Source organism: Muntiacus reevesi, chromosome 2 (genome assembly GCF_963930625.1).
Source record: "Muntiacus reevesi chromosome 2, mMunRee1.1, whole genome shotgun sequence".
Classification (NCBI taxonomy): Eukaryota; Metazoa; Chordata; class Mammalia; order Artiodactyla; family Cervidae; genus Muntiacus; species Muntiacus reevesi.
The window spans coordinates 257,962,513-257,974,213 of record NC_089250.1 but is presented as its reverse complement, the minus strand read 5'-3'; positions in this window follow the sequence as shown (position 1 = coordinate 257,974,213).

Here is an 11,701-nt window from a genome sequence, read left to right as displayed (position 1 = left end):
ATGGATCTCTAGCAAGACTGACAAAAAGAGAGAGAAATTGTTAATATAGAAAGTGAAACAGAATATCTCTACATATTCTACAGATGTCAAAAAAGATAATAAGATAATATCATGAAAAATTCTATCTACTTAGAGTGAATGGATCAATTCCTCAAAAAGTACAAGCTAAAAAAAAAGTATAAGCTACCACAACTCAATCAATAATTTGAATCAGATAATTTAAATAGCCCTGTAACTACTAAAGTAATTTAAAATGTGAAAAACGAGCATTCAGGTCAATACGGTTTAATGGAGAATACTATCCATCATTTAAAGAAGAATTAACACCATTTCTAAATAATCTACTTTGTAGAAAATGGTAGAGAATGCTTTCCAATTCATCTATGAAGCCAGTATTACCCTGAAACCAAATCAAAACAAAAAAGACAAATATAATACAAAACACAGAAACTCTCTCGGGACTCTGTGGGGTCCTCACAGAGCCTGGGGACCCTCCCAGAGGACTCCACAGGACTGGAAAAGGTCAGTTTTCATTCCAATCCCAAAGAAGGGCAATGCCAAAGAATGCTCAAACTACCGCAAAATTGCACTCATCTCACACCTAGCAAAGCAATGCTCAACATTCTCCAAGCCAGGCTTCAATAATACATGAACCATGAATTTCCAGATGTTCAAGCTGGTTTTAGAAAAGGCAGAGGAACCAGAGATCGAATTGACAACATCCATTGGATAACAGAAAAAGCGAGAGAATTCCAGAAAAACTTCTATTTCTGCTTTATTGATTACACCAAAGCCTTTGCCTGTGTAGATCACAACAAACTGTGGAAAATTCTGAAAGAGATGGGAATACCAGACCACCTGACCTGCCTCCTGAGAAATCTGTATGCAGGTCAAGAAGCAACAGTCAGAATTGGACATGGAATAACAAAATGGTTCCAAACTGGGAAACGAGTGCATCAAGGCTGTTATTGTCATCCTGCTTATTAAACTCATATGCAGAGTACATCATGCGAAATGCTGGTCTGGATGAAGCACAAGCTGGAATCAAGATTGCCAGGAGAAATATGAACAAACTCAGCTACACAGATGACACCACCGTTATGGCAGAAAGTGAAGAGGAACTCTTGAGTGAAGAGCCTCTTGATGAAAGTGAAAGAGGAGAGTGAAAAGCTGGCTTAAAACTCAACATTCAAGAAACCAAGATCATGGCTTCTGGTCCCATCACTTCATGACAAATAGATGGGGAGACAACCAAAACAGTGAGAGACTTTGTTTTCTTGGGCTCCAAAATCACAGCAGATGGTGACTCTAGCCATGAAATTAAGATGCTTGCTCCTTGGAAGAAAAGCTTTGACCAATCTAGACAGTATGCTAAAAAGCATAGACATTACTTTGCCAACAAAGTTCCATCTAGTCAAAACAGTGGTTTTTTTAGTAGTCATGTATGGATGTGAGAGTTGGACTATAAAGAAAGCTGAGCACCAAAGAATTGATGCTTTTGATTTATGGTGTTGGAGAAGACTCTTGAGAGTCCCTTGGACTGCAAGGAGATCAAACCAGTCAACCCTAAAGGAAATCAGTCCTGAGTATACATTGGAAGGACTGATGATGGAGCTGAAACTCTAATACTTTGGCCACCTGATGGGAAGAACTGACTCATTGGAAAAGACTCTGATTATGGGAAAGATTGAAGGCAGAAGGAAAAGGGGACGACAGAGGATGAGATGGTTGGATGGCATCACTGTCTCAATGGACATGAGTTTGAGCAAGCTGCGGGAGTTGGTGATGGACAGGGAAGCCTGGCATGCTGTAGTCCATGGGGTCACAAAGAGTCGGACACAACTGAGCAACTGAACTGAACTGGTAGTATGAAAAAGAAAACTACAGACCAATATTCTTCATGAAAATGGATGCAAAAGTCCTTAACAAAATGTTAGCAGATAGAATTCAGCAATATGTCAAAAGAATTATGCAACTATAACCATGTAGGGGTTATTCCAGGGATGCAAGTCTGGTTCAATATTTGAAAGGTAGTCAATGTAATCTCACACTAATGGGACAAAGAAGAAAACTCACGTGAACATATAAAAAATTGTTGCAGAAAAAGCATTTGGCAAAATTCATCACCCTTTTATGATAAAAACTCTCTGAAAACTAAGAATAAAAATTTTTCAACTTGATTATCTACAACTAACCTACAAAACATACTTAATTCTTAACAGTGTTAATACTCTCTCCTTCTAAGCTTGGTAACAAGGCAAGAATGTTCACTCTCAATTACTCCTATTCAGTATAGTACTGGAAGTTCTAGACAGCATAGGAAGATAAAGCAAGGCAATAAAAAGCATATAGATCTGAAAGGAAGAAATAAAATCTATTCACAGATAACATAAAGGTCTGTGTAGAAAATCCCAAGGCACCTACAAAAAAATTCCATAATTAATAAGTGAATTCAGCAAGATTGCAGAATACAAGATCAACACAAAAATTAGTCACATTTCTTTATGTTAATAATGAATATTTGGAAACTGAGATTTAAAGTACAATTCAAGATTTCTTGGGCTTCCAGTTCCAGAAGACGGAGAAGAATACATGCTCATCTCCTTCTTCAAGAGCACCAAAATCACAACTAGCTGTTGAGCAACTAGCTGTTGACAGGAGGATGCTGAACCTACTAAAAACGGACACCTCATGTCCAAAGACAAAGAAGAAGCCACAGCAAGACAGTAGGAGGGGCACAATCATGATTAAATCAAATCCTATACCTCCCAGGTGGATGACCCACAGGCTGGAGAACAATAATACCAAAGAAGTTCTCCCACTGTTCTGAAGGTTCAGAACCCCAGGTCAGGGTTCCCAGCCTGGGGACCTAACAAAGGGGCTGGGAATCCCCAGGGATCTGACCTTAAAGGCCAGTGGGACTTGATTACAAGACTTCCACGGGACTGGGGGAAACAGAGTCTTCAGTCTTGGAGGGCACAAACAGAACCTTGCAAACACTAAGACTCAGCGGAAAGGAGCAGTGAACCCGCAGGAAACTGAACCAAAACTGCCTATTAGTTTTGGAAGGTCTACTGTGGAGGTGTGGGTTGGGTTGGCAGGGGCTTACCACAGGGATAGGGGACCAGCAGTAGCTGTTTAGGAAGGTCCCTTTTAGAGTAAACTCTCTTGGAGTTTGCCATTAATCAGACCATAGAGCCTGTGGACCCCAGGGCTGGATCAGTTCAGTCACTCAGTCGTGTCCAGCTCTTTGTGACCCCATGGACTACAGCATGCCAGGCTTCCCTGTCCATCACCAACTCCCGCAGCTTGCTCAAACTCATGTCCATTGAGACAGTGATGCCATCCAACCATCTCATCCTCTGTCGTTCCCTTTTCCTTCTGCCTTCAATCTTTCCCAGAATCAGAGTCTTTTCCAATGAGTCAGTTCTTCCCATCAGGTGGCCAAAGTATTAGAGTTTCAGCTCCATCATGAGTCCTTCCAATGAATACTCAGGACTGATTTCCTTTAGGGTTGACTGGTTTGATCTCCTTGCAGTCCAAAGGACTCTCAGGAGTCTTCTCCAACACCACAGTTCAAAAGCATCAGTTCTTTGGTGTTCAGTTCAGTTCAGTTCATTCACCCAGTTGCGTCCAGCTCTTTGTGACCCTATGGACTGCAGCACGCCAGGCCTCCCTGTCCATTACCAACTCTTGGAGTTTACCCAGACTCATGTCCATTGAGTTGGTGATGCCATCCAACTATCTCATCCTCTGTCATCCCCTTCTCCTCCTGCCCTCAATCTTTCCTAGCATCAGGGTCTTTTCAAATGAGTCAGCTCTTCGTATCAGGTGGCCAAAGTATTGGAGTTTCAGCTTCAATATCAGTCCTTCCAATGAACACCCAGGACTGATCTTCTTTAGGATGGACTGGTTGGATCACCTTGCAGTCCAAGGGACTCTCAAGAGTCGTCTCCAACACCACAGTTCAAAAGCATCAATTTTCAGCACCAGGCCTTCTTTATGGTCCAACTGTCACATCCATACATGACTGCTAGAAAAACCATAGCTTTGACTAGATGGACCTTTGTTGGCAAAGTAACGTCTCTGCTTTTTAGTATGCTGTCTAGGTTGGTCAAAGCTTTTCTTCCAAGCAGCAAGCGTCTTTTAATTTCATGGTTGCAGTCACCATCTGCAGTGATTTTGGAGCCCAAGAAAAAGAAAGTCTTTCACTGTTTTGATTGTTTCCCCAGCCATTTGTCATGAAGTGATGGGACCGGATGCCATGATGTTGGTTTTTCGAATATTGAGTTTTAAGCCAGCTTTTTCACTCTCCTCTTTCACTTTCATCAAGAAGTTCTTCACTCAAGAGTTCCTCTTCACTTTCTGCCATAACGGTGGTGTCATCTGTGTAGCTGAGTTTGTTCATATTTCTCCTGGCAATCTTGATTCCAGTTTGTGCTTCATCCAGCCCAGCATTTCACATGATGTACTCTGCATGTAAGTTAAATAAGCAGGGTGACAATATACAGCCTTGATGTACTCCTTTCCCAGTTTGGAACCATTTTGTTATTCCATGTCCAGTTCTAACTATTCCTTCTTGGCCTGCATATAGATTTCTCAGGAAGCAGGTCAAGTGGTCTGGTATCCCCATCTCAAAGAATTTTCCACAGTTTGTTGTGATCTACACAGGCAAAGGCTTTGGCGTAATCAATAAAGCAGAAATAGATATTTTTCTCGAACTGCTTTATTGATGATCCAAGGTAAGTTGGATGTTTGACCTGAGGGCTGGGTCACCTTAGGCCAAAAACTTCCAGAGAAAGAGCCCAATCCAATTATCAGCAGATAATTGGATTAAAGCTTTACTGAACAAGGCCCTGCCCACCAGAGCAAGACCCAGTTTTTCCCACCACCATTCCCTCCCATCAGGAAGCTTATAAAAGCCTCTTAGCCTCCTCCATGACAGGGCAGACAGAAGGAGGAAGAAAAACCACAATCCCACAGCAACTAAAACAAAACTACATTACAGCAAGTTAATCAGCATGAAAATGCAGAAAGTTATGTCCCAGATGAAGGGACAAGATAACCCCCTAGAAAAACAACTAAATGAAGTGGAGATAGGCAACTTTCCAGAAAAAGAATTCAGAATGATGATAGTGCATATGATTGAGGCTCTAAGAAAAAAAATGGAGGCAACGATTGAGAAGATCTAAGAATTATTTACCAAAGACCTAGAAGAACTAAAGAACAAACAAACAGATGAATAAAACACTAGAAGGAATCCGTAGCAGAATAACTGAGACAGAAGCATGGATAAATGACTTGGAGGACAGAATGGTGGAAATCACTGCCACAGAACAGAATATAGAAAAAAGAATGAAAAGAAATGAAGACAGCCTAAGGGATCTCTGGGACAACATTAAAGTCATGAACATTTGCACTATAGGGGTCCCAGAAGGAGAAGAGAAAGAGAAAGGATCTGAGAAAATATTTGAAGAGATAATAACTGAAAACATCCCTAACATGGGAAAGCAAATAATCAACCCAGTAGAGGCAGTGCAGAGTCCCAGGCAGGATAAACCCAAAGAAGAACACACTGCAGCACAGAGTAATCAAACTGAGAGAAAAACTAAAGACAGAGATAAAATATCAAAAGCAACAAGGGATAAATGACAAACAGCATATAAGGGAACTCCCAGCAGGCTATCAGCTGATTTCTCAACAGAAACTCTACAAACCAAAAGGGAATGGCATGCTACATTTAAAGTGATGAAAGGGAAGAACCTACAACCAAGAATACTCTACCCAGCAAGACTCTCCTTCAGATTTGATGGAGAAATCGAAAGCTTTCTAGACAAGCAAAAGTTAAGAGAATTCATCACCACCAAACCAACTTTACAACAAATGCTAAGGGAACTTCTCTAGGTAGAAAACAAGAGAACAAAAAGCCTTACCTACAGAAAATAAGCCCAAAACAATTAAGAAATGGTGATAGGATTATGCATGTAATTACCTTGAATGTAAATAATTACCTTGAATATAAATGGATTAAATGCACTAGTCAAAAGACAGACTGGCTAAGCAGATGAAAACATGCACATATGCACTTCCACTTTATTTGTAATTACCTTATATTGTTAAGTTAATCATGTTCCCATTATGGCTTGCAATTGTAATTCTGTTTTATTTTTTTTTCTTGCTGTTGATTGTGAAAACTGATAACATCTTTTACTATTGGGATTATGTAACTATTACTCACTTAATACATTGTATCATAATTGGTCAACAGTGCTCCCTGGAGGTGAGGTGATAGCCCCAGCTCACAGGTAGGACACAGCCAAAGACCCCACTCCCACCCCAGAGCTTGGCCTGCCTGGAACATCATCTCTGGGGCACAGGCGGGGAACCACAATTTTGTCTCAGAGGGACTCTATCAAAATCAGGCTAGAGATGAGCGGCCAGAGGTATGTGTGACGTGACGTCACCATGGAGTATCTGTCAGGCAGAGCAAGGGACTGTCGGCAATAACGACAGCTCACTTTTACAGAGTGATGCTCATTTCATGACCACCACCGTGCAAAGTGCTTTGCATGCTCCTGATCGCTCACAGCACACTCAGGAAGTCAGAACCACCCATGTCTGCACCATCCTTAGAGGGGAAACTGAGGGACAGCTCACAGTTGACAGGTGGCAGGACTGGGATTTAAACCCAGGTCTGTTCACCAGGTGCTCATCACATGTCATCGGCAGCTGAGTGCAGCGCGTGTGTGACCTCACTTAACCCTGTAAGAAAGGCACTGTCATCCCTATTGTTCAGGGTAGATGACACCCCAAAAGGGAGACCACCTACCTCTTTGGAGGAAAAGATGTGAAGGCGCCAGAGCTGCATTCTCAGGAATCCTGCTTCCCTAGCCTTGCCTCCTCCGTGCAGCCCTTGACCTCCAGAAATCAAGGCATGCCCTTGAACTCCCTGACCAATTTCCTCCTGTGACCATCAGCAATGCCTGGAGCTATGCCAGCAGACACTCCTGGCTGGTGAGCCAGAATATACCTCCCCATTCAGTCCCCTGTTGAAGACTGGGATCTTGTCCCCTTGGCCTGGGAGTACCCCACTGAGATCACTGGGTTGTTGTGTTTTTTTTCTCTCTCTCTTTTGAACTTTTTATTTTGAAATAATTATAGACTCAAAGGAAGTGACAAAGATAGAAAAGTCTGGTGTGCCCTGTGATGAGTTTCTTCCGATGGTTACTTCTTACATAATTAGGTGTAGTACAACCTGTGTGTGGTTCTAAGTCTTTTTATCTTGTATCTAGATGTACATAACCATTGCAGACAAGATACTGAATTATTCCGTTATCACCAAGATCACCCTTGTAGTCACAACCACCTCTCTTTCCTCCACTATCTCTAACAAGTAATCTGTTCTCCATCTCTATCATTTTGTCATTTTGATAATAGTAGATAAAAGGAGTCATATGGTACATGACCTGTTAGGATTTTTTAAAATATTTATTTATTTGTCTGCACTGGGTCTTAGTTTGGGCATGCGATATCTTTAGTTGCACCACGGTAACTCTCAGTTGCAGCATGTGGGGATCTAGTTCCCTGACCAGGGATCGAACTCGGGTTCCTTGTATTGGGAGCACAGTGTCTTACCGCTGGACCACCAGGGAAGTCCTTGGACTGTTTTTCTTTTTTTTTGAACTCAGTATAATGCCTTTCAGAATTTTCCAAGTTGATGTCTGTTCCACACCTCATTCCATTGCTACATAGTACTTGCTACATAATACTCCTGGATATATCACAATTGTTAGCTGTATCCCAGGGAGTTGTGATACATCCACAGAGTACTATGTAGCAATGGAATGTATTATGTACATTGTACTGTGTAGCACACAGATATATCACAATTGTTGAACCATTTAGTATTGAGGCACATGTAGATTGGTTCCAATTTGGGGCTGTTACAAATAAGGTGCTTTGAACAACCGTGTACAGGTTTTGGTGTAGACATGAATTTTTATTTACTGGGCATCAATGCCTAGAAATGCAATTGCCAAGTCATATGGCAAGATTATTTCATTAGGTTTTCAAGAGTGGCTGTACCATTTTACATTCCCACCAGCCATGTATGAATGATCCAGTTTCACTGCATCCTCACCAGCATTTACTATCATTATTATTTTTAATTTTAGTTGTTTCATTGGTATGCAGTGATTTGCACAGTCTTGATTTGCATTTCACTAATGGCTAGTGGTGCTGAACATCTGTTCATGGGTTTATTTGCCATTTGTGTATCCTCTTTGGTGAAGTATGTTTTCAAGTCTTTTGCCCATTTTCTAATTGCCCATACAATCCACCTACTTAAAGCATACCCGTCAATGGTTTTAAGTGTATTCACAGCATGGTGCAAACCATCACCACAGCCAATTTTAGATCATCTCATCACCCCAAAAAGAAACTCATGACCATTAGCAGTTAACCCCTGTTTCCTCTTGACGCCTGCACCCCATCCCTAGGCAACAACGAAATCTACTTTCTGTCTCTACAGATTTTCTTTTCCTGGTCATTTCATAGGAGTGCAATAATACAATATGTAGCTTTTTGTGATTGACTTCTTTCACTTAATGTTTTTAAGTTCATCATTTTGCAGGATCTGTACAGTACTCCATTTCTTTTTATTGTCAATAAGTGGTATTTCATTGTATGGATAGACCGTATCTTCTTTATTCATTCATCACTTGATAGACATTTGGGTTGTTCCCATGTTTTGTTTTTTATGAGTAATGAGCTATCAACAGTTGTGTTCAAATCTTTGGGTGGATGTGTTTTCATGTCTCTTGGGTATATACCCTAGGAATAGAATTTCAGAGGCAGATTGGAATTCTAGGTTTAACCTTTTGAGAAACTGTTTCGAGACTGTTTTTCAAAGAGGCTGGACAATTTTACATTCCCACTAGCAATGTATAAATGCTTTCATTACTATATATCCTTTCTAGCATTAGTTATTGCCACTATTTTGTATTTTAGCTGTCTAATAAGTGTGTGACAATGATAGTTCACTGTGATGTTAACTTGAATTTCTCTAAAGGTTAATGATGTTGAACATCTTTCTATATGATTATTTTCTACCCATATACCATCTTCAGTGAAATGTCTCTTCTTGCCTTTTGCCCATCTTTTTTTTTTTTTTTTTTTTTTTGCTCATCTTTTAGTTGTTTGATTTTTGGTGTTTTTGAATGTTGAGTTTTGAGAGTTCTTTTATATACTCATTCTAGACATGAGATCTTTGTCAGGTTGAGACTTGAACTATTTTCTCCTAGTCTATAGTTTGTCCTTTCATTCTCTTAAAAAGCTTTCCCGGAGCAAAAAGAAATTGATTTTGAAGTCCAATTTATATTAGGGGTCATGGATTGCAGAGTGAGGAAGGTGGGGAAAGAAGGAGGCGTGGCTCCTCCTGGGCAGAGCTGTGGTATTCCTCCTCCCACTCCCAGGGGAGTAGCCAGCATACAGCCTGGAGCTGTTTCTTCCTGGGGTATGTGGAGCCGCCTGACCCAGGCACTAGTTCTCAAGATAGGGTGGGAGACCCTGCTGACAGCTGTGTAGACGGTGAGCACAGCGGATCATCAGGCCAGGGGCTCCAGAGGCCGTGACTCTTGTCCAAGAGAGATGTTCGGGGATGACTTTTCTCAATCAGGAATGACCCAGGAGTTTGGTGGGAGGGGAGGGACAAAGCGGTCCTTGTTGACACGCCCCGGTGCCCGGCCCCTCCTTCCCCAAGTGGCCCCTCCTTCCCAACAGTGCAGCTGTGAGACCTGCCCAGCCCGGCCAAAACTCTTCTGCGTGTGTCTCCAGCTCTGAGTCACTGTGAGCTCAGACTTTTCCTCAGCTTGAAATGCCCTGATAGAAGAGTCCTGTCAGTCTTGCCTGCCCTTGAACATCCTGAGTGCTGTGTTCTCCACCAGGATAGCTTCTCTCGGCCTCTCCAGCATCTAAGGAAGCGGCCAGCATCTCGGGCCCCTCTCTTCCTTCCCCTCTGTATCACCCGGTCTCCTCAGGGCCCCCTACAGAACAGGTCCTGACTCTTCCCTCTCACCCCCCACCTCCCCTCTCTCTTGGACAGGAGTCATGGCCTCCGGAGCCCCTGGTCTGATGATCCCCTGTTCTCACTGTCTACACAGCTGCCAGCAGGGTCACCAAAACCCCTCCCTAACGCTCCCCTTTGTCTAAGTCTCCAGCAGGTCCCCAGTTCACTCAAAGTCCGAGTCCTGACTGTGGCCTAAAACCCTGCTGTGATCCAGCTCCCTTGGGCAACTGCTCAGGCTCCTATACACCTCTCCAGGCATGCTGGTTGGTTTCCTTCTTGTCCCATGACCACAAGTACATTCCTGTGCTGGACATTTGCACCTGAGCTCGACTTTCCCTGCACCCACATCTCCCAGAAATCGACCGAGCTCCCTCCCTCCCTCCCTTCCTTCCAGTCTCTATGCAGTTGACCGCTTTCTAAATCAGCCGACTTGCAGGCACATGCTGTCCCTCTATCTCTCTCAGCTTCCTTCTTAGCCCACTCGCTATCTCACCACACGTTTATCTGGTCTTTGTCTATCTCGTCCACTTGATGTCAGTCCCAGCAGCCAGAGTGTGGGTCTTTTGGTTTGTGCAACAGCCCTAGAGTCCAGTCCAGGCTTGGCATAAGTACTCAGCAACACTTGTGTTGACAGAACAGGTGAATTCTAGGGGGTCCGGCGCTGGGCAGAGTGTGATAGCTGAGTTGAGTGTCATCACTAAATGCTAGCCTATGAGATGGTCTTTATGTCAGATCACATCACTGTAACCCAAACTTTTAACAGTTTGCCTGTGACCTTTAGGACCTTTTGTCCTGTCTGTGAACCACCTAAAGTATTTTTATTTCATACGTTTCTTGAAATCAATTCACTTGATTTGTTTTTTAACTTACTTCTTCCTAAGTTTTTAGCAAAAAAAAAAAAAATCAAACTTCTAAATATCCCTTTGGGGATGGGCATGTACACACTGCTGTATTCAAAGTGGGTAACCAACAAGGACCTACTGTGTAGCACATGGGACTCTGCTCAATGTTACGTGGCAGCTGGATGGGAAGGGGGTTAGGGGGAGAATGGATACATGTATATGTATGACTGAGTCCCTTCCATGTTCACCTGAAACGATTACAACATTGTTAATCAACTCTACTCTGGTACAAAGCAAAAAGGTTTTTGAAAAATTTAAAAACAATCACATTTGGCATGCTAGTTTCCTTTTGCTCAGACACAGACTAAGTGAGGTATGACTATTCACCTAAAAGTCCCTCCACACCACTCCCGGGGACACCCAGGTTACCCGGGTGGCGTTCTGGCTGCACCTCAGGTGGCACAGGGTTACTCCGATGGCTCCGATTATTGACACTGCTCTGCCTCCCAGGGCGAAGTCCTTAGAGACATTCCTCCCTGACCAGACCTGCTGGAGCCAGGGGCTGTTGTCAGGGGCCAGGTGCGTCAGGGCAGGTTCCCGCACACGCACAGGAGAGCTGGTCAAAACGTTTAGTGGGGCTGCCATGAAGCCACTGCTGTTCTCTGCCACCCTCTCCGGCTTCGGTTCAGCCCCTGGAACTTGGCCAAACGTGCTTCCACGTGGGGACTTCACACAGGGCGTCCCTGAGTGACAGTCCTTCCAAACAGACACTTCCCTGTCCCTGAGACCCTAA